Here is a 24,913-nt window from a genome sequence, read left to right as displayed (position 1 = left end):
CAGGTTGGTTTATGCTACATGCATACTTCAGGAGACATAAGGACCCTAAACAAATAACTAAGTTATGCGATGAGTCCTGATGATTTCAGCAAAGTTTTGCGCCCGTCATATGTATGTTAATGATTTTTTATGACATATGATTATTGTCATGCCTAGGAAGGTGTACTTATTAGTGGCGCATATATGTAATACTTTAGTCATATTTGCTAACAAAGCACATTGTCATTATGCAAGGCTTACTGATAAATTGCTTGCAAGAATTATTTTTAACATTATCATATTTCATTGCTGTTACAGTCCTATTAAACCTTTCTGACAATTTGCTTCTTACACCCTTTTTAAAAAGTATCATCTTGCTATATTTGAACACTTAATAGCCTATATTATTTATTAAAATACATTGGTTTTATACCTTGTGCCACAGAGACAGCTGTCAGGCAGAATTTCCCATGTCATTTATGAACAGCTTGCTGAAGACAGTTCACTGTTGCTATGCATGTTTGAGCTACCTAAACTACATTTTTCACTTTTTTCCTTAAGTAAGGAACTGTGTTTGCATGATGCCAAGTGGAGAGCCCATGCACCTTAGAGTGAAAAGTAGTGGAAAGTAAAGATTGTGAATCATGGCAAAGTGTTCTATAAACAGGAATCATACAATAGTTCATGTACCTTCTCTCTGTCGATTCACATCAGTTACACCTTTCATTACAGTGAAAGTTACCTGCCAGGTGAATTTTTTAAAAGTATTAATATCCATAGTGCTGCTATTCATACAAAGTCACTAGGTATTTTTGAGCTACCTAAGGCAGCCTAAATTAAAATTTTCATTTTTTTCCCTTAGGTGGTGCATCCTCTTTGCCAACCAGACAGCAAATATACCTTAAAAAGAAGTTACCTAAAACAATCCATATTGTGATAAACTGAAATGTGATCTCTACACAGGATTCAAACAATGCTTCATGTTCCTTATTTATCTCGAGTCACTTCAGTTACACCTTGTACCACAGCATTTGACATCTGTCAGGTGCATTCACTGAAGTACTCTCCCTTTTGCAGGTGGCTACTCAATGATGCCAGGTGCATTTGCACTACTGAAGGCAGCTCAAACCAAATGTTTCAATTTTTTCCTTAGGTGGTGAACAGAGTTTGTACAATGCCAAGCAGAGAGCATTTGTACCTTGAAGTGGAAAATACTGGAAAAATAAATATCATGAATTATGGCAAAGTGGTCTATTAAAAGGTTGTAAACAATGCTTCATGTATCTTCTTTCTGTTGATTTTACTTAATTACACCTTGCTTCTCTAAGGAAGTTACCTGACAGGTGTATTTTTGAAAGATTTCCATCCAGAGTGCTGCCAGATGCACAAAGCTGCTAGGCATGTTTGAGCTACCTAAGGCAGACTAAACAAACATTTTCACTTTTTTTCTCAGGAAGTGAATCCTCTTTGCATGATGCCAGGCAGGGAGGATATAGAACAGACATTGCAAAGGAAATATATGTTACAGAAATTACAGACAGTGAACAAAATCCAGTGCATGGGTATATGTAGCAATGACCAGACCGGAAGTGGATTCAAGTGAACAATTCTTCCTTCTTACATCTCCTTGCAACATCAGACATGTGCTTGGTGGAACACATTTTCAGACTCATATTTAGTGGCATATTATGTCACTGTCAACAGAATAATGACCACACACTGTTAGTAATAGTGACAACAGTCAATTTTTAATCAAAAACACTATGGTATCACAAAATGTGATTAAATATATTCTGACAATCATGCGCAGAAGTTTCATGTCAGTGAATTTGAACCCTGCATCAGATAGAATTCATCTATCAGCTAACTACACTTACATCTTGTGCCACAGAGAAAGATACATGTCAATTGTTTTGTATTCCCTGCATACTATTTAGAATGTTGTCAGCCTTGCAATGCCACCGGGCTGGTTTGCACAAACTTTTTAAAAATTTTCCTTAAGCCATGAAAGCAATTTTTCACTGACAAGCAAATAATACTAAATGAGACAAGACATAAAGAATCCACCATTGAACAATTAGGACTATAAAGCTCCTATATATCAGTAAATGCACTTGCAGACTTTTTTAAGTCCCTTGTCCTTGACACAGTCTGACTAGGCATATATCATAGAAGAGAGACTGAAGAAGCTGAATGTTTATGCTGTAAGTGTAATCAGAGACACCTGCAAGTCATTAACAGGTAGTGCTTGTCCTTGCATTGCTGAGGGCATGTGCATGTAATTGTGTAAGTCCCTACACCATGTTTATATTACCTATATTTTGTGCAGATTTTGTTATCCAAGAATGCTAATGATTTCACACCTCATTTGCATACTCCCAGTACTGTCAGGGCAGACTCTGCACTATATGAAGGTAATGGTGTAGGCAATGCCCTTGTATCATACTGGAGAGATGGTTTTGAAAAAGAGCTAAATACTGGTAAAAAAGTAGAACTTTAGGTGATTTAGCTAACTTCTAAAGTGCTGTATTGTCAAGGTATGTAGCTATTTCTTAAATAATTCTTTCATTTTGACATTATAAGAGTGGAATGCAGTGACTGATAAAAAGTATTTGCATGATTTTTATAGATTTACATTCATCTCTTACTTTTGGCATTGCCATTTCTGCATTTCAACAGTTATGCTATTGAATGCTGCATGACAAATGTAATTTCTTCTTTATGTTATGCTTGCACACCTTTTGCAGATAATGGTATTGTAAGTTTGTATGGAGGTTTGGTGTTATTATCTGTGTTAGCAGGAAAAGGAAAATGTGTTCTGTTTGTGTATTTCTACAGGACTGGGCTCCACAGCAGTGGAGTACTTGTTTTCATGCTGCAGTGTTAATGCAGAAATATATTGCAAAGTTAAAACCTGGGTTATATCCCTTACAGTGGAGTTATACAATCTGTGCTGATTATTGAGTTTAAATATAATTCATTTTATGTGTTTTGTTGGGAGTGAGTATTGGGTAGGAAGGAGGGAGGTTAGATTGAGGGATTGGTATGGGGTTGGATGGGACTTTGGTGTGGTGCTGTGTGGTTGGATTGTGGGGTTTGGTGTATGGGGTGTTTTGGGGGGGTTAACTTGTGTGTACTCATAGGGCATATGTATGTGTTGATGTGAGAGTAATCTGTGCTAAGACATTTTTATTTTATTTACATTTTGCACACTTTGTTATTATTACTGCAGGTACATATTGTGTCCTTGGGGATTGTCCTTGACTGATACTATCAGACCATAGCTATTAAATATGTAATTAAAGGATGTGGAATCTGACAGGCATCATGTTTCATATTTGTATGTGCATGGGATCTTAGGCTTTGACCTAGGTAGTGCTTATCCTTTGCTACTTGGCCAGAGCCAGGGCATACTGTACTCACCTCCACCTTCCTGCACCATCTGCAGCTGCTGGTTCTCATTCAGATTGCTTATCTGTATCTGTTGCTGCATACCCTGCCTGTGGTCCTTGAAATTGTGGTCCTGCCTCTTGCTGTCCTTGATGGAGTTGTTTCCTGAGAATGATACTGTATAACATGGCACAGACTATAAATGTTTCAGCACGGGTCATACTGCAGTGCACCTCCTGATGTGTCTAGATACCAGAACCTTGTTTTAAACAAACCAAACACATTTTATAATATTCCTTGTTTGAACATGGACCTTGTTGTATTCTTGCTCAGTGAGGTTGTGTGAGTTTCTCATGGGTGTCATGAGCCAGGGCTCCAAAGCATAACCTGCATCCCCCACTAGATTCACTTGAGGGATGCCACCCCTAGCAAACCTGATATGCAGCTCACAGGTGTGCCATATGTGTGAGTCATGGAAAATGCCTGGTTTACCTGAACAAACATTGTAGATGATCCCTTGGGCATCACAGGAAACCTGGCAGTTTATGGAGTGGAAACCTTTTCTGTTGAAGTACCTCTTTCCCAGTTCTTCTGGCGGGGCTTTTATTTCTATGTGTGTGCAATCTATGGCCCCCAGCATTTCAGGGAAGCATGCTATTGTATAGAATCCCTGCATGTTTCATGCTCTCTCCTGTAGTGTTCATGGGAAACAGACATACTCTCTTGCATGTAGTAGCATAAGCATGCATTTGAAAACGGATGTAATATTCTAGAGGCAGATGACTATGGAACCCATAATATATTCTCTGTGGGTCTCTGAAATGTATGAGTAGCTAGTATATGTGATACTAAACATATCTTTATTTCCACTGGGATGGATTTTCTACAATTTCCCTGGGGCCTGATGTGGAGGCAGCAGAGGTTGCATATTTCTTCTAGTGTTTCCCTGACCACCCTGCATCTGACAACAATTTCCATTTCATGCAGTCCATGATATGTCAAATGGGGTCTAAACACCCACCTTCTTCTTGCCTGAGGTCTGGAAGCTGCAGCAGCACCCTGATGTAAACCCTGTTGCACATAAAACATGATAATAGCAGCGGTAACCCTTAACATTTTTTTCTAAGTGTAATCCCGCTTGTATTCCAAAAGGTTTTGGTGTACATGGCAAAAGCCTACACAAAATGTACATGATTGCTTTATAGCTTCCTGAATAGCTCCACCATATTGGCTTGGTTAATTAGTATGTACTGTGGCTGTTTATGCTTTAGTACAGTATATTGTGCCATTTCCCATTGTTGCAAGCCTCTACACATCATGCAGAGCTGTTTAATGAATACCAAATTGTATTCAGCACCGCCTACATGATCGCTACACTTCATGTAGCTGTTAATGAATCCTGGCCACTGTTTCAAAAAACACTTGACCACAAAGAAATGCTTTTGGAACATTTCTTCCCAGGCCTCCACTGAAAATTGGCTTTGTTCCAAGTTGTATTTTCCTAGTAAACAATTGTTAAATAAAAATTGATAAAAAAAAAAACTTCCAGCATATTTTCTTAAATCTGATGTTCAAAGATTGCTTGCAAGATTCAGCAGTCTCTACTTTTCAGTATAACTAAGGATCACAGTTAATCCCAAACTAAATTCTACCCTGTGTCTATGTTAAAGCCATTAAGTTACCAACTGCCAAAAGAACTGAAGCACTCTACCCTCCTCAAAAGTATAAGAAAGCCTGTTTTATGGTAGAGGCTTGTTGCCTGCTCCCATATCATCTCTGCACTGCTAAAATAAGAATGATATTTTAGTTAATGTTTTATCTTGTTTGTCTCCAGCAACAGACCATTACCTAAATACTTACACAGTAATAAAGTCTTGGAGGTTGTTATATTTAACAAAGGGGTGAAGGTGATGAAGTCTGAATTTATTAGTAACTTGCCCTCCCCTACTTCACCCAGGGACAGTAATTTAATTTTATTTTCCAGTGTGAGTTTTCTAATAAATAGTTCATCACTGGAGTTAGACTTGATAACTTATACCATAACCAGTAGGTCTACCATTACTTGGCTTAACATACCACTTTACAATTTTACAGTCACTCATCACTAAGCTAGTTTCTGTCTGAAAATATGCATCTTCAAATGCTTGGACTTGGAACAAGGTCAACTATTTATTTCCTGTTGCTACAGCTTTGTAGGTTTTCTACATTACATACCCAACTCAATATTCTACATGCATTTCTTCCATTAATTAATTTACATTAGTTAACAGTGTTTATTTCTTCCATGCCATTAACTATCAGAGTTTCTTGATGATGTCTTTTCTGTATTGCATAAATTCACACAACTTTTTCCTGTTTTAGCAGAAATGTCAAATATAACTGAATAACGTGAATCACATTATGTGAACTTCATATATGGTACTCAGATTATAGATTGTGACTATAAATACAATATTGCAAGACAGTACCAGTCATACATTTGGGAGGACAAATATAAGATTATATTAGCAGTCTACCCTTCCACAGTTTAATGTGGCAGTGAGTTTCTATAATAGTAAGTATTTATGCATGTAACAGTAAAAATATTCTCTCATTTAAAATGCCTCTCCATTGCTATTTACTAACCGTGATGAAATAAACACTATTGAAAACTGTATACAAGATATGTATACTATCCACTAGTGGTCAGGTTATCTGACTAACAGACCTGGTGAACTTGACCAACTATAGACTAGGAGACCGCTTTAAATGTCTTTTTAGACATATTCAACTTATTCCAACTGTCTTTCTTTTCCTATATTTCAACTACAGGATGGTGCCCATCTCATCTATATTTCAATATCATCGGTGGACAGTCTAGGCTGGATTACTCCACACACATTTGCCACCTATGCCATCAAGATATCATCAGTTTTCCATAATTATTATTCATCTAATCTAATTCTAGGTGCCTAATGTCATTCATTATAAAGACTACCTCATGAATGGATTTTTCCCTTGGAATTCCATTTTTGAGTGATCCCTTTTTTAGCCACTAATAATGTCAATGCAGTTAAGGGTTTGACATATCTAGGCTGTTCAGTCTAAGTCCAATTTAATAGCATTATGACTATTGTAAAAGGTACTTCTTAATCCACTATCTGATTAATTAAACTTTGAAAGTCATGTTTATAGATTTTCTTACAATCCCAAAAATTATGCTCCCAGGACCCTAACACTTGTTTATCACATCTCCAACATGCCCTGCCTAACAGTAAAAGCATTCTTTCCAACATAGTTGTGGTATAAAAGTACTTAAGGAGATATTTCCATGCAAATAAGCTAAATTTTCCAGCTTTCATTGCATACCTCGGGATTAGTTAGACAGATCTGTGACCAATTTGCAACATTAAGTTAAAGTTTGAACCTTTGAGACTATCCCAACTTAATGATGTGTTTTACTTGACTCTTTTTAACCATTACAGACTGATATGACTAGAGTTCCTTTATTTTAGGTACCGTAGACCTAGTCTCCCATATAAACTCCTGATCTTTGGAGGGTTTCTGTTGTTAAAATAAACTCTGTATTTTTTCGCTAACTTCTAGGGTGAGACCAAAGCAAGCCAAATGATCCCTTTTGTGAAACAAAAAGAGCTGACTTCCTTCCTCCCATTACATGAGATTACCCCCCTCTAAACATTTGCTGTCAGAATCTTGGGTCATAATTTCTACCTTTCCATCTGATTGCTGCATTACTATATAAAAATTACTCAGTCAACCTAGAATATACCCTATGAGTAAAATGACAGTTTTCCTCACCTTCTAATATTGATTGTTGAACAGACTTCTTAGCGTCTTCTAGATATAACCTTGAGCATATTGCTGCTCATAATATCTTTGTCCAGTCAGTCTTAAACCCAACTTTCCATGATCAAATCTTCATCCTTCCTGTCACAGTAGAGGGATCTTCCATCTAGACAAGTAGGTTGCATCCTGTATTAGACAGATTAGCTTAAGTTGCATTGCTCTAAAGTGTTCATTTGAATCTGGCAACCCCAGACCTTTCTGTTTAATTGAGATAGCTTACTTTTTAACCCTTTAATTTATACCTTTCCAAATAAATTCTTTTAGCATCTTATCCAGTCTGCTCCATCTACATTCCTCTGGTTGATAAAAAGAAGATTGATCCATGTATTGGCTTGTGGCTACTATAAACATCTTTATTGCCTGAATCTGACTGTCAGGATGTAGCACCAGCATTCTCCATTGCCTAATTTTTGCTTAATATATTTTGCAGTGTATCATTCCACATTTCCCCTATGACTATATCAAATTTAGGCCATATTCCCAAGTACCTCATTTGCTGACCCCGGAGAAAAGAAAATTGTTGTAACAACTAATACATATGGATAAAATTGACAGTTGTAGCCTTTGTCTTTGTCTTACTATCTTGTATCCTGAGAGCTGACCAAACTGTTTCAATTTAAAAAAAAGAGTTCCTGAAGATCCTCTACTAGATTGGTAACATACAGTATGATACCATCAACAAACATACTGTTTTCTCTTCTGACCCTCCCTAATTGCAGCATTTTAGCTGCTGGGAGTGCCTAATCTTTAATTCTAATGGTTTGAGATACAACACAAGCAGAAAAGGAGACAGAGATCACCCTAGCCTCCAACTTCCCTTGGGCAATACCCTGTTAAACAAATGACCTCCTATTTTAACCTGGAGCCTTGATAAATCCTAAATATGGTTGCTATCCACTTTTGGAAGAAGCCCACTTTTTCCAACATATTTTTAGAAACCCCATCTTACCCTGTTAAATGTTTTTTTCTGTGTACAGTCCAATTAATATTAAGTGTTCTGTTTTTCTTTCTGTGTCCTGTTGGATGATTAATGTCTTATTTATATTGTCAAAGGTTAGGTGCCTTTCGTAGAACCACACCAGTCTAAGTTTATTACAGTAACTAATACCTTCCTATCTTTTTGACCAAAATAGACATAAAATTTTATACTTGTGATTAAGAATCAAAATAGGCTTATAAGCAGTGAGGTCATCTGGGTCTTTCCCTCCTTGGATATTAAAACCAAAGTAGCTCTCTGTCACGAGGGACTAAGTATTATACCCATCAAAATGCTATTAAAGAGGCCTTCCCGCCACACAAGGATGGTTGTTTCTTTTCTCTGACAAACTTCTACAGGTATTCTATCAGAACTTGGAGTTTTCCCAGTGTACTTATTCCTGAAGACCTCCCTGATCTGTCAGACAAAGGAGGGACACTTTCAGTAAGTAATGCTGCATGGCTGTATTCCTGCCTTCCACCTGAGCATCCCTATTATTGAGACTACCATAGAAATCCTGGATAATTTTTATGAGCATATCCAGATGTCTCTTAATTTTACCCATCCATATATCCCTTAGTTTAACTAATGATCTCTCAATCTTAATCTCTGAGGAATGGATTTCATGGCCTTAGGATTACTGCAAAAATTTGAAATGTCAGAGCCTTGGCTGTGTATTCAATAAGGTTTTCAATATACTGTTGCAAGGTCCTCTTTGCTTCCTCCTAGTGCGCAGTTGCCTTAAGGGATACCATCTGCCCAAGAGTAGTTTTAAATTCTTCCCTTGTCAGATATAGATTCTTGCCCATATATTTATCATTCTCAACTCTCTATCAAGCATATAATCAAGCAATAAATTACTGTCTGGCCTTTTAAAGAATAGGTATGAAAATGCTAATGGATATTCCAGTGAATCCTTGGTTGTTGTTTGAGCATTATTTTATGGGAGTGTGATCTGATAGAAATATTGGTTGTGCTTCAAAGCTATGCACCTAGTTAATGTAGTCTTTAATAATGTAACATCTGTCAAGTGCAGTTCACTATCACACTTTCTGGAAATTGTTCTTTAGCAATGTAACATCTATCAAGTGCAGTTCTCTATCACACTTTCTGGAATACTAAGTATAAATGGGACCATTGTTCATCTCTAAGATAATCTTCTCCAAGCCAAATAAGTCCATATATTTTCCCAGGTATCCACCTTTGTAGGGGACCCAAGAATTCCTGTGGCCTACTGATGCATCAAGTTTGCTTGTCAGCATATTCCAGCTGTCTGCTAGAAGTAGCATTCCTGAACTAAAAGCCAGTATGATTCCTATAAACAGTATAATGTCTGTTTTTAGATTTTGGAAGGAAATAGACCAATGTGAGGGTAACACAAATACTTTGATAATTGCCCTAAATGGCAGAGTAATGGCCATGTCTGTCCTTTATATGTTCATCTACCTTAAGTTTGACTGCTTTTCTAAGAAGGATTAGCACACTCCTTTTGCTTTGTCCCTCCAGACTTACATAGTAACCCTTAAAGGCTGATCTTTTAAATAATTCCTGATGTCCTTTACTACCCATGTGTGTCTCCTGAAACATTGATAGCTGTACCTCACTTTTAAAGAGGCGAGTTAATACATTAATTCTTTTCTTAAAATCCATCAATACGTTCAATGACATTATCACCACAGTGCTCATGAATGCCAAGTATTATGCTCCAAATAGACTATGAACCCTGGAATATTAAGGTGACACCCCCTTTGATGAACATCTGACTACTACTTTCCAATCTGATCCTAATTTTCAGAAGAATTCCTAAAACCTGAAATGACATACAGAAAACAGAAACCACTAAGTGGTCTATATTACTAAACGTTACCCCTCCAAACTACCGCTACTAAAACTATATACAAAAGTAACTTTTTCCATAATTCCATATTTGTATATTTGCTCAAACACAGCAGTTTATTTGATTAAAAGTTCACTACATTGCAAGGACACAATAGTGTGCCATAAGCCTATGGAAGCCAAGGGCCATTTGCACTCTCACATACGGGAAAAAAAAAAAAAGAAAACCACCAGTAGGCAGTAGGAGCCTTCATAAATGCAGAAGTTCCCCAAGCCTTTTTGTCAGTGACAACATATTAACTAAGAGCTGTATATGCCAGTTGGTTATATTTTACACAACATAGACCATTCACAGAAAGTACAGGTGAAAACAACTTGTTAATTACACTAGCTTATACAGTCTAAAATGTTCATGTGCCCTAGGGCTGCATCACCAATGTCATTCTGCCCATTAGTGACAACCAGGGATCAGAGGCTAAACTATGATAAGCCAACAAGTCATCTCCCTCAAGATCCAACCTCCAATGCCAGGGTGTCTTGGTGTTTATCTCTCAGAGGGAAGATGTCTATTTTACAAACAGTTATAAAGTAATGTGATCCCAACTGTAGTGCAAAAAACTTACTGACCAGAAAAAAAAATCCCCCTTTACCTTTTCCACCCATCACTCTTGGGTCTTGGGAAGCACAAATTGAAATGTGTAGTTTATTCATGCAGCAAACCCTCAGTAAAATGCCCAGCATGCTTAGATTGCATGACACTCTCCCCCAGCCAAATATTGGAACCTAGGTCATTACCACTTATGTCTCAAGTCCTAAAAAGCAGTGGATAGATTTAATACATCACTTACAATTACAAAACTTCATATTAAATGAAGAAGCAAAGAAAACGAAAAACAAAAAGCCAAAAAGTCAGACTTTCAAGTGCACCTGATAAATTACAAGATCTCTCATAAAGCATGCAGCCAAGTTAGTCTTTTTAAGCCTAGCTATGCATTCCAAAAGTATCCAACATATTTTAGTGTCCTACAGGTTATTTAAGGGGTATATGTAAGCTAGAGAATAGAGTGGTCAGGCATTTAGTGTCTGTTTCTGTCCATTAGAGACATAAGTGTCAGACCAGAGTGAATTTCCAATTCCCCATCCACATGGGTCCTTTTTCAGCAGAGGCCTGGGGAGAAAAGCTCCACAAATAACATTTACATAAACCATAATCGTTTACAATTTAGTTCACACAATCAAGTACAAATGATGTGTTAAAACGACCTCTGGAAGTACTGCAGCAAATGTGTACTGCCACATGCTCAACAAATGCAGTGGCGTTTTTGCATAGCTCTTCTTTGGTCAAGTAACCCCATTACTAGATCAAAAAGTAACTATTTTCTAGCTTGGAATCAATGTTACACCTTCCTTGACATTTTTTTACAGTTCCTCTACTGGCAGATATGTCCATTTAAATGTATACTTCTTCCTTCTTTTTTGAATTTATATTATATCCTGGCCTTTGTTTAGGAAGAAGTCCTTTATATAATAAACTTGTCTGTCTTTTCTTGGTTAGTCAACTACTTCTGAACAGCCGATTTTGCTTGGGAAATAATTCTATGCGGTACTTTATTTTGCATGAAGTTTGATATTGATATACATGGATGGTAGACTCATACTGATAACCTGGAATTGCCTTCTCACTTATTGTTTTAGTTTGTTGTTTGGGATATTTTTGCAGTGACCCTGATGATAATGGATGTCAGCTGGGTATAACAGCCCTGTGTTTCTTATGCTTAGTCAGGCACTCGGCTTGTGCTGTGTTGATGAGGTCATAACAAGGCCAAAATATGCATATCCACAGCTACTGGGGTTTGGCTTTATTAGCCTGAAATTGTCCATTAAAATGACAAAACAAATCATGGGCATTCAGAATCACCAATTAGCTGAAACACCTGATATTCATAAGGGTCATTTGCATATATCCCATGCGCCTCTGATACAAGAGGTTTGGGAGGTCACTCAGTGGAAGTTCTAGCTTTGCTGGAGTTTTCATTTTGTTTTTACTGATTGTTTTTTCAGTGACCTTCTCACTTATAGTTTTAATTTGTTGTTTGGGACATTTTTGCAGTGACCCTAATGATAATGGACATCAGCTGGGTATAACAGCCCTGCGTTTTGTATGCTTAGTCAAACACTCTGCTTGTGCTGTGCTGACAAGGTCATAACAAGGCTGAAATATGCATATCCACTGGTAGTGGGGTTTGGCTTTATTGGCCTGAAATTGTTCATTAAAACAATAAAATGTCATGGGCATTCAAAATTGTCATTTAGCTGAAACACCTAATGCTCATAAGAGTCATTTGCATATATTTCATATTCCTCTGATGCAAAATGTTTGGGAGGTCAATCAGTGGAAGTTATAGCTTTGCTGGAGTTTTCATTTTGTTTTTACTGATTGGTTTTTCAGTGACCTTCTCACTTATTGTTTTAAATCCTTGTCAGAAAGAATAGGATTGGAGTTAACTAAGTTTGTAGCAGCAGTTGGATCAGCTAAAGATATAGCTGCTGGGCCAGGTTTGGGAATAGCATATAACAATTTAAAAGACTGAGGGACTTTATACATTCTGTCTGCCTTTTTAGGAGCAGCAGGATCAGGAAAACTACAGGTGGTAACACACACATCCTCTAAAGCAGACAGAACATGAGGAATGTGTGTAGGTTATGAAATATGTTTCTGTAACAACTCATAGTATTTTCTGAGGGACTGCAAAACCTCAGTGTTCTCCCAATGAAAACATGGTCACATTCTAGCAATAGTCTCAGAGAAAGAAATCCACACAGGGAGAGTCAGAAACCAAGCTCTTCCTATTCTAAATCAGAATTGTGAGGAAAAACTGTATCCATCCCTGCATTCTCTTGCTCAGATTTAGAATATTGAATCTCTTTAGGAAAAGATGAATCCCTCTTTCCTTTACCTAAACCTATTTTCCAAGAAGGATCAATAACCTGAAATAAACCATGAGTCAGACACAATAAACTACTCCTGTCCAAAGGAAATTGAAGAGGAGTAGATGCATTCTTGGTTTTCTGCTTCTTTTTGATAGACAAATGAGGACAGCCATGTTATTAATGCCAGAAGCAGCATCTTCCCCAGGGATGGCACAGCATTCTGACACAACAGGGAAAACCTCCCTTTCCTTCTCCCAAGGCAGACAGGAGTGTTTCTCCCTTGTCCAGTGAGGGGACTCCAACAGTTGCAGAGGACATGGCGAACCCCACGGGCCATAGGGCTGTAGGTGCTACATCATAGGTTCATAGGTTCATAGGTTCATACTAGGCCATCTGCCCTAGGGCAGTTATAAGCCTAGCCAGAATGTGTTTGGCTTTCACCACCCATTTTAAATTAATTTTGCTATGCCCATTTTTGACGTTATAGTTTCATAGGCTCATACTACGCTATCTGCCCTAGTTCATACTAGGCTATCTGCCCTAGAGGGATCCAGAGTAAAAGATGAGTTATCTGAGGTACAACAAATGGGCACAGCAGAGTCAACAACTTGTGGCTGAGGCAAATTGCTAGTCTACTGTGGTGACAAAGGTTGTTTTCTTATTTTTTACTTTTTATGGCTGGAAGAAGGCCCTACCATGGGACGGTTAGTCTGGTAAACATTACCAATCCACAAAAGTAAAAACCACCTTAAAACACTATGCCAGCCCCATAAAAGTTAAATAAACACAATTTCTCCAGAGAAAAAAATATGTTTAGTTTCTTTATACCATCTTTAAACTGACAGGAAAAACAAGCACTTGGTTTAGAAGAACTTTAAAGTGTTAAGACATTCCATTAAAATACAACACTCCTAGCTTTAAAATAACATTCCTGAAGAGGAAAGTAATAAAACATCAACAAAATTAAGAAAATGTCAGGCTTTTTCCCCAAAGGGAACTTATCTGCCCAGCAAAGAAAAGCACAAGCTGACCGTTGATCCTCAAAAGCCTCAGAGAAGCATACTCTTTTGAGGCAGTAAAGTTCTGAAGGGATTTGCAGCCAAAACTTGTCTTTTAGTCAGCTCAGGTCACGCTGCCTGACCATTTTGGTGCATGGAAGGTGCCCTGAACTTTTGAAAGCTGTCTTGCTGTTATATCCTTTGCAGCATATATCCCATATATCTAAGGCTACTGCAGCAACGATTAATATGCTGAGCACCTGGCTATCTTTGGTGGTCTTGGCAGAATGTGTGTGAAATCAACTGAAAATTTGCCTAGTAGCATAGCAAGCGGTTTTTCCATGTGATAGTGCTTGTTTATCTGTGTGACCATCCCTACTCCAGGCCAGTAATCAAGGAGCCTTAATCCTCACCACTGATACTGGTGAAAGATGGCTACTAGGAGTAAAAATGGATACACACAGTATTTTCAGATGCAGCTCTTTACACCAAGCACAATTTCCCTTAAGTGCACACAGGGAGCACACTCCCATCCTGGTACTGGGTTTCCCTCTTTCCTACCAAGCCCCAAATAAAGCTCCACACTGACCACTTCAGAGTTCTGTGTCCCTGTTCCAAGTAGCTGATACACAGACTTGGATAATTGATTTTCACACACCACACACACATACACACGCACACACACACACACACACACACACACACACACACACACACACACACACACACACACACACACACACACACACACACACCTGGGAAAGTCTGGCACAGATCTCCCATCTGTGCTCCTTCTGCCCAGGCTATAAGTTAATTATCCTACCACCAGTCAGCTACTCTAAGGCTTTTACAAGGGTACCCAATTATACTAAGTAAAATTAATACTAATACAAATGGTAGAGTTTGACCAATGCAGCAAGGATTTCAGGAGTGGTCTCCCTGTTTGAATGGGTTTTTTTCCAGGTGCTATGGTTTCCTCCAAAGATGTGTTTTAGGTGAACTGGTATTCATCCAATTGCCTTGCAGGTAACTCTGTAGGATGGCACAGTGGTGCTGGGAGTAACATTGTTTCCTCATAGCAAGAGGTTCTCTGCTTCAGTTCTTGGCTCTGGTGCCTTCTGTGTTGAGTCTGCATGTCCTCGCCGTCTTTGTGTGCATTTTCTACAGGGACTCAGGTTTTCACTGACATCTCTAAGACATGTACCAGCTGGACTGACAACTCTGTAAATTATCTGTAGATGTTTGTGTTGTGGGTATGCAATTCAAAGATTCAAAGAAAGTTTATTGTCATTTAGGAAACACAAGTGCTATCTAAACAAAATTTTGAGTGGCAGCTCTTTTGCAGGAGAACAAAAAACACAAAAGACAGGTATGATAGGTATTAAAGAACAAACAATAACTATAGTACAAAAGTAAATATATAGGTAGCTGACACATGTTTGTACACTATTTATATACACTGGACAACACTGGCTACTAGATGATTATGACATGAAAAGAAAAGCACACTATGCACAGAGGTGAGATTGGATGATATTGCACACAAGGAAGTGATTGGAATTGCACTTGAATGTGAATATAATAATTTTAGTTTGCAATAAATAAATAAATAGAATTACTGTATGGAAAAAAAGGCAAAGAATGATTGCAAAACAATCTATTATAGTTTTGATTCATCCAGATTTATGCCTACATTAATGAGTCTTATTGCAGTTGGATAAAAACTTTTCATGAATCTGGAAGTCCTGCAGTGGATACTCTGTAACCTTCTACCAGATGCAAGTTTAGAGAACCAACCAACCAACCATATGCTGGATGAGAAGTGTCACTCAGTATTTTGCGGGACCACTTTTTACATCTCATTTCAAAGAGCTGCTGTAAGGTAGGATGACTAGTGCCCACAATCTTTTATACTGTTATTATTCTTTGCAGCTTCTTTCTTTCAGCCATTTTGCCGTTACTGAACCATACAGTGCAGTTGTTGGTGATAATGCTCTTGATGGCTTCTCTGTAGAAGGTATTTAGAACATTCACAGAGAGTTTGCTTTTCTAAGCCAACTTAGGAAGTGTAGTCCTTAGTGGGCTTTTTTAATTTGCAGTGCAGAAGAAAGGCCTGGAAAACTACTTCCTTTCCCTAGTTGCCTAGTACATTCTGTGGGTGGCACTGTAGGAGTCAGATGTGACTTAATTGATAGCACTAGATATATGAGTAGAAGTATGTAGTGTGTGTTTATGTGCAAATGTATCTTGAGATAGACCTGGCTTGTTAGAGGAAGGGTTTGCTTCTGTGGTAAGTTATTTATGCAGCTTGTGATAGGCACGACTTGTCAAGAATAGTGACAGAAAAAAAAGCCAGTTCAAAAAGTGCTTCAAAACTGTGAGTGCCAACAGAACCAAAAACTAATCACTGTATCACTGTTTCAAAATATATTTGTTCATCTGAAGTTCACCTCAGACTCTTTTCTTTTTAAACAGTGACACAGTCATTAGCTTTTGGCTTTGTTGTCAAGGATAGTGTTAATACGTGTCTGCATGTATGAAAAAAATCTGGCCAATTTTATCTGCAGAATTACATAATGTCATGTGACTCATACATAGTTGTTCTAGGCAGTAATAAAAAAACAGCAACAAAAAAAAAAAACAAGTACGAGTTAATAAGTAATTTTGATTCAAAATAATGCATTAACTACACACTCTAAAAGAATTTTTGACACAAGCTTAGTAGAGAAGTTGCATCCTTAGCTTATGACCTGGTATAACCTTGTCTAAAGCTGACCATACTCAGAAATGCACAGAAGGTCCCTATAGCTTGTGTGTGGTCATTCTCTTTCTTTATTTTACTTTGTTGACAATTATACCTCAGATATGTGCCCACAAAGTTGATACAGCTGGCATGGGAACTGGGGGCATTGTGGTATTTTGTTAATGCTCCACACTAGCAAATCTCAGAGGTTGGTGGTACACAAGACAGTTATAGCTCGCTTGGGGCCAGTGCACTGTCTAGACTGGTTAGAATACATTATCAGGATTATCATTTTTTTCACCTTTCTTGTTATTGTCATACATGTATATTTTTATATTGGTGGTTGTCCTTTTGGGGGGTAGTGTTAAGGAAGCATGTTGTGTATATTTGTCTGATGTGCTACTGTAGTTATTTGTTCTTTTACTTTAGTTTCAGTCCAGTATCAGAGTTGTACATAGAAGTTGGCTGTCTTTTGAGGTTAGGGGTGAGGAAGCATGCTGTGTACACGTTTAACAGCATCCACTTGAAATATATGATTATGGAAGTTTGTGCCTTCATCCCATTGTAGCACCAGAGAAATACACAGAAAGTGAGTATCTTTTTTTGGGGGGGGGGTCAAGGGGTAGGGAGGCAGACAATAGTTCCAGATACGCTGTAAATATATATCATCTCAAGAGATTGTGAGATGCAACTTATTTCTTCCTTGAAAGAAAAAAAAAATATGACCACATTTCTTTCTTTGCTCATAATGTTTGTTCAGGATCAAAAACTGGATTTTTGAATCAGGATCAAATGGATCAAAATGTTGAAAAATAATTCCAAAATGTTTATCAGAGCATCAAAAACCCCATGGTCTCGGGGGGCCTAGCAGCCCTCAGACCCCCTGCTAAGTTTGACTGTTTATTCCACAGTTGTTACAGTGCACTTCTGGGCAATTATGGTGTGTTGAAAGGATAGATGGAGGAAAAAGCAACGCTGATGAGTAATACTTCATTTCTTTCTTTGCACATAGCTTTTGTTCATACCATCCTTTGATCAAAAGGTTGTAAAATAGCTTTAAAATGCACATCAGGACATTTAACCCCATCCATTTCTTGTAGTACACTCTTGGCCAGTTAGGGTGCTTTGACAGGATGCAGGGTAAATCAAATCTGAAGAGTAAGAGCTGTCTTAACTTGATCATGATTTTTCCTCAGACCATTACTGGATCAGAAAGATTGGGGAAAAACTGTAAAATTCACCTGAGAACATCTAGAACCCCAATGGCTTCTGGATACCTATCAGCCCCCAGCTCTCATCTCAATTTAATTATTTCCTTCACATTTGTTATAATAACTTTTGACTAAGGATATTTTGAAAGCATGCAGGAAAAAGCTAAAGTGTAAGCTAAAATAAGCAAAATAGTTGAAAATGTAATTTGCATATTATAAGGGGAGGTAGAGGCACTAGGGAATTTGTGTGTGTGTGTGTGTGTGTGTGTGTGTGTGTGTGTGTGTGTGTGTGTGTTCGCACATGTGAGCATGCACACACATATGTGTGTTCACAGCAATGTGCTTTGGTTGGGGGGACAATGGAGCCCTTTCTACTAGGGTGCCATTCCACATAAGGGTGTCTCTGCATACATCATACACATATTGAAATCTCCATTAAGAGGGAGGCCTCCTTTCCATGAATGAATCAGTTTGCAAGAGGTACTTCAGTGTTATTTTACAGTCTCAGTGAATGCAGCACAAATAAGCTGCACTGTTCTGTCTTGAACTTATTTAGAAATGGCAGAAATAGAAAGGACAGGTGGCCAAGTGGTTTTAGTTGTACAGTAAAATTCTCTGATGTTGTACATCACTTCTTTCTCTTTCAACACTTGTTTTTATATAGCCCTCTGTTGGCTTGGTAGTGGACTGATTAGGGCCTTTGATCTTTGATACTCACTTGTGTTTTCCTCCATCTGTTCTTTTGTTCTGTCTGTGTTGTTTCTGCTGCCTTGAACTTTTGACTTGCAGTTCATTTTCATGCCTGCCTGCTTTCTATGACTTAACATTTTAGTAAGATTCACTAGGCAGGGAATACACAGGGACATACAGGCCTGAAATAAAAGAAAGAACAGTAATGTATTTTTGTGTGTGTGTGTGTGTGTGTGTGTGTGTGTGTGTGTGTGTGTGTGTGTGTGTGTGTGTGTGTGTGTGTGTGTGTGTGTCTGTGTGTATGTGTGATGGAATACTCTCTCTACAAAGCTCAGCACCTTGTATTTCCTTCACAGAAACACACTATGGCTTCCTTACACTATACAACAATGTGAGACAGGCATTAAATTCCTGCAGCTCCATATATCCTTCTTCTACTGTTCTCATACTTGTCTTCTAGAATAAACATCTCTGCTGTTTAGATTTACATATATTTTTCATTAGAGCTGAATGTAAACAATTGCTGTACTGGCATTCCTTTCAATGATTTTAAAAACCTGCATTTCAAATTAAATTGATCATTTTAGCATTTTTTTCTAAAACCAGATTTTACAATTAAATTGGTTCTTGTCTTCATTATTCACTCTGGCTGTGGTTAATGGAGCTGGTAATACGGTAGGGTTGCCAGCTGTCCAGTTTTTGACAGGACTGTCCTGTTTTCTGACAAATTGTCCGATTACAAATTTCATTCAAAACCGGACACGTGAAGTCAGAGTTTTGTGCCACTGTAAACTCTTTTGACAAAATTAAAATTACACTTAAAATCAAAGTACTGTAATTAAAAAAAAATCATATTACATATCATTAATTTTGAAACAACAATGAACCCCAATGCACTTGCACATAATTTTTTTGCGGTTTAGTGGTGTGTAGTTTAATTACAAAGCTTGGAGTACTGTGCTCAAGTCAGGATTTTAAAGGTGGATTATGTACAAAAAGAGGAACAGAGTGTTCTGACAGAGGAGACCAGAATCTAGTGATGAAGAGGATGATTGTAAGACGTGTCAGTCAAGGGAAGAAGATACAGTGGAGGAAAGTGAGGTAGGGCCTGCTCGATATAGCCAGCTGCATCAGCAAAGAGGACTGTCATGCAGTTCTAAACCTAAGAAAGAGCATGTTGCACCAGCTAGCGGAGGTGACTATGTGAAGGAGAGAGAGGAGGAAGACCATGATTCAGGTGCTGGCAATGAGACAGTGCCCTCTGATGAGAAAAGACATTTAGAAGTGGGCTTGCTGAGTTTTGAGGATGAAAGAGGAGGTACTTAATTTTGTTTGTTTTTGCAGACAAAAAAATAAATGTAAACTAAATCATGAAAGAGTATACCAGAAAATACAGCTTTTTGTTTTGATGTGCGGACAAGGGTGTATTCAGAATTTTCCATTTTGTACTTACAATCTCATAGTGTCCCCCCTACTTTTTTTTGCATTTAAAATGTACACATTTCATCAGATCTTCCTCAGTGTGGGTGCATAATTTTCAGTAGAAGCCTTCTACAACTATAACAAAGGTTGTCTTTAGAGTAATATTTGTATTTCTGAAAAGGTTATGCACAAATAGTTTAGAAATATTCTTGCATCAGTAGTACATATTATTATGAGTGATATTCAGAAATATAATTGACACAGTTGAGTACAGAGAGCATACAAGTTGAGTACAAAGAGTATAGGTTCATAGGTAGGTACTAGGCTATCGGCCCAAGGACCTACGTAAGCCTAGCCAACAAGGTTCCCTGGCTTACGACACCCAAGAAAGTTATTTTCCTGTGCCACTGTCGAGCAGAGACACAGACATGATCCCCGGGGTGTATTTCATATTTCCCATCCACTCATCAAGATTTTTCTTGAAGAGTGCTAATGAAGAACTTTGCTTGACATAGATGGGTAACCTGTTCCAGAGTATGGGAAGTCTTTGGGACAGGAATCTATCCCTCCAAAACTGGAGTAAAGCTGGAGTTTTTTGAGGCGGTCAGTGTAGGGCATTTATTTGAGGCCAGTAATCCTCTTTGTGAGGTACTTCTGTGGCTTTTCCAGCTGCTGCAGATGCCTTGTGAGGTACATTCCAAAAAGGGCATTGTACTCTATAAGGGTCTAATGAGTGTCAAGTAGAAGGGAACAATGACCTCTTTTTTCCTGGGTGAGAACCCTTTTATGATGAGGTGTGCCATGTAGAAGGACCTCCTGACTACTGTGGCGATGTGACTATCAAAGGAGAGACTACTGTCCACCTGGGTTCCAAGGTCTCTTATCACACATTCAGTGTTAAGTAGATTGCTGCCTATGTGGTAGTTCATGGGTACAGAGTTTTTACCAAAGGGGATGACACTGCACTTTTTGGCATTGATCTTTCGGCCATGGCTCTGGCACCAGGCATCTGTCTCAGCGAGGCCCTTCTGTAGGATGTCCACATCATTTGGGGACTTGACTATGCCTCCTAGTTTGCAGTCATCTGTGAACTTCATTAGCCAGAGGTCTTCTGTGTTAGCCTGTACTTCAGAGAAGTAGATACTACACGGGAGAGGTCCCAGGACAGAACCCTGTGGTACTCCACTTGTCACTGCTTTGAGGTCAGATTTTGAATCTGCAACTTTTACAGTGTGGGTTCTGTCAGTGAGTCAGTTAGCAACCCATCTTGTGACATAGGGATTTATACCTATTTTAGTGAGTTTAGCTATAATTCCAAAATAGAGGATGGTGTTGAAAACCTTGGCGAGGTCAAGATAGACTGTGTGAACCACCTTACCCTCATCTACAGCTTTAGTGACTGCCTCAAAGAAGTTGATCAGGTTCAGGAGGCATGATCTGCCTTTTATAAACCCGAACTGGGTAGGATCCAGAGTTTGGAGGTTACCAATGTCTTTTTTTATGAGATCCATGATGATACGTTCCATGGCCTTGCAGACCAGGCTCATCAGGCTAATAGGTTGATAGTTCCCAGGATCAGTGGTGGCTCCCCCTTTGTGGAGTAGGATAACTGTTGCTGTGTGCCATTCAGTGGGCAAAAAGCCTGATGCGAGGCTATTATTGAACATGGTGCTAAAGTGTGGAGCCAGTTCGTTCTGAAGTTCATGTAAAACGCAGCCTGGGATGTTGTCTGGTCCCATGGATGCTGTGATTTTGGCTTTAGAGAGTGCAGCTTTTACCTGCGTAGTTGTGATTACAGGGACTGCATTCTTCCTGTATAGATATGGGCCCTTTGGGGGTGAGGGGGGGGTAAAGTTAGCACTGAACCTATCTGCCATGATGTTGGCAATATCAGTTGGTTCTGTAATATTCATGCCTTTGTGCTGTAACTCAGAGCCAATCTGGGTGTTGCCATCGAGATTCTTGACATAGCTATAGAATGCTTTGTGGTTGTCCTTAGAATTAGTGGCGATTTTGTTTTCGTAGCTAGCTTTGGAGGATCTTATAAGGGATCTCAGCTTCTTACTGAGGCTGACCAGGGAGCTCCTCCATTCATGGGATTTTACTCTCTCTTGCAACAGTTTCTTCCTTCTGTTGTACAGTTTATTTATGGCAGGGGACCACCAGATTGGCTTCCTTTTTTTGGAGGATAGCATCTTGGTTCTGTTTGGGATAGCACAATCCATGCACTCGTGTAAGTGCTTATAGAGTGCATTTGTGTAGGATTCAGCAGTTGTAACTGTATTGTCCATCTGCATGGGTGTCATGAAGTTCACCACTTCTGTCTTAAGAAGCATGAAGCTGGCTTTGGAGAAATGTTTTACTGTGGTTTCCTTAATGGGGGGTGGGGGCGAGATGTGGATATCAAGGGTGATTAGCTTATGGTCGGATCGGACCAATGAGGAGTTGACTTCAGGTGTGGAACACCGGTCACTCATGTTGGTAATGACTAGGTCTAGGATATTGTTGCCCCTGGTGGGGGTGTGGATAAGTTGATCCAGGACATTGGAGTTTATGAATTTGAGAAATTGTTGAGCTAAGGAGTTGGTACATGAGTAATTTTCCCAGTTAATGGTGGGGTAGTTGAAGTCGCCCATTATTAGGGTGTTTGGTTGAACCCTAATATTTTCCAGTACATCAAGAAAAGAGGCGTGGGAATCCTGGGGCATGGTGCGGGATCTGTAGCAAGCTACAATTTGGATTGCAGTTTTGCCTAGAGTTAGTTGCACTTGGATAACCTAGGATGCATTATGCTGAGCAACTAGCCTGGAGGTGTGGATATCCTTAATGAATATGGACACACCTCTGCCTTTGGTGTTTTGGTCCAGGTTACATGGCCGAAATGTGTGGTATGAGTTATAGCCTGGTAGCGCGGTGGTGCTCTCTGGAGCCTTGAACCAGGTCTCAGTCACTGGACAGATATCGATGTTCTCCATTTTAAGGAGTGCCTCGAGTGAGTGCATTTTGAGATTTAGAATTCGAGCATTGAGTAGCATTACCCTCAGTTTTTGCTTGCCTGTTCCTGTTACGGTGGTGAATTTGTTATTTGAACTTTGCCTAAAATGCCAGGCTATATCCTTGTATGCAACAGCAGTAGTACTACCATAGCTACATATATGCATAATGCAAAGCTCTCTTTTTGAAAAACTGGAGTTGGCATACTGGCATGGTGGTTCGCAGTGTCATGGTTGAAAAAAAGATTGGCAATAAGCTTGATAACAAATAATACCTGACTTGATTGACCTGTGGTGATACGGGATACTGGCTTACAGGGGGCAGGCATTTTATAAGTAAAGTGTATAAGTGAAAGTTAAGTGAGTTCCACTATAGGTGCTGCTTACTTGTGGCACCCAGGTATAAATAATCTTTGTGAATCGTTTTACTATTTCCCAAAGGATCTTCTCAATTCTGCCTATGGTATCGCCAACCCCTAACTAATATAATCTTCTTCTGGGTTTTTTCATCTTTTATGGGGAAGGGGATCCATGTTAGGCATGCCCTAATCATGATGCTTCAAACAGTTTGACTAGTAAATATGTTGCTTGCACAGTGTCCCGTTGTTCACTTTGCTTTGTTTAGCAAATGTGTATCAGTGGTTTGTGCTATAAAATTTGAAATAAATGTTTTAAATTAAATCCAAATATCTGTAATCACTGTAGAAGTAAAGCAGAAGACAGTATGCACACTGAGAGTTTTGAACAGTGTTTATGGCAACTGGGGAGAAATCGGCTGAAAGCAGACATCCAGAACAGAAAAAGAGGGCGTTCTCATCAGCCGATGTCATTGTGATGTCACAAAATGGGAGGGGCATTGATGGCAGAGGGGGTGGGAATGGGTGGAGTTATGGGTGCTGCGAGGGGCATGACCTTAGTCCGATTTTAGCCACAAAGAAAGCTGGCAACCCTAGTAATACCATGGTGGCCTTCTCTTTGGTCAAGACACTGTATGCAAATTCGATCAATGAAGTTCCTGGTGCTGTCTATTTTCCTACTGCACAAAGACTATATAGCTTTAAGCTTTTATTTGAATATAGTCAATAATTACAAACCCCACAGCCACATATTCCATAGTTGAAAACAATTCATGTGACGATAGCAAATGCAATAATCCATTCCAAAATCTCCCATGTATGCTGTCAATAGATGATGGAAAATCCCTAGTTTAAATTACTTCAAACCATACAGAATTTGAAAAAAAAAATAACCATAACTATGCATTTAACAAAGAAATCAGTTTCTATCTCACACCAAATTAGAACTGTATCTCTTTCAGAGTGAGTGCAAGACAATTTTAGAAGGAAGTAAAACATTTAACTGACCTGATTCCACCTGCCATGGCCATCTTTTTTAATTCAGCAGAACAATGTTAAAATCTTGGCTTTGGTAGATGATCTTGCTTTAGACTTGTCACATTTGCAGGTGCCCAGAGTTGGACTTTCTTAATGAAATGTGGAGTTTTGCAAGACACAAAGCACCCTCAACAAGTAGAAATCATTGTTATCAAATAATGTTTTATATCATATGACGATGTTTGAGACAGACCATCACTGTTATCTGTAATATTTACAGAAAAGTTAGATTTTTTTTTACCTAAACTATGAATATATTTGCATTTTTTTCATTTTTTTACTAGGTGCAGCCTCCTGCATTAGGACAGTCCTGTGAAAGTGAGACAGATCTTAACTCTGCACTGTTATACCTTCAGGATTTCAACTCATGCAGTGATGGCTGATGGTGGCATGACAACAGTATTAGAACAATCAAGTATTTTGATCAACAGTACAGCTTACATCAGTAGTTATTTCCTGTTTCGAAGGGAGTCACAAAAGATAAGCCAGATTGATGGCTCTCAT

Source organism: Protopterus annectens, chromosome 2.part1 (assembly GCF_019279795.1).
Source record: "Protopterus annectens isolate FY-2018-M chromosome 2.part1, PAN1.0, whole genome shotgun sequence".
Classification (NCBI taxonomy): domain Eukaryota; kingdom Metazoa; phylum Chordata; order Ceratodontiformes; family Protopteridae; genus Protopterus; species Protopterus annectens.
This window is presented reverse-complemented; position numbering follows the sequence as displayed.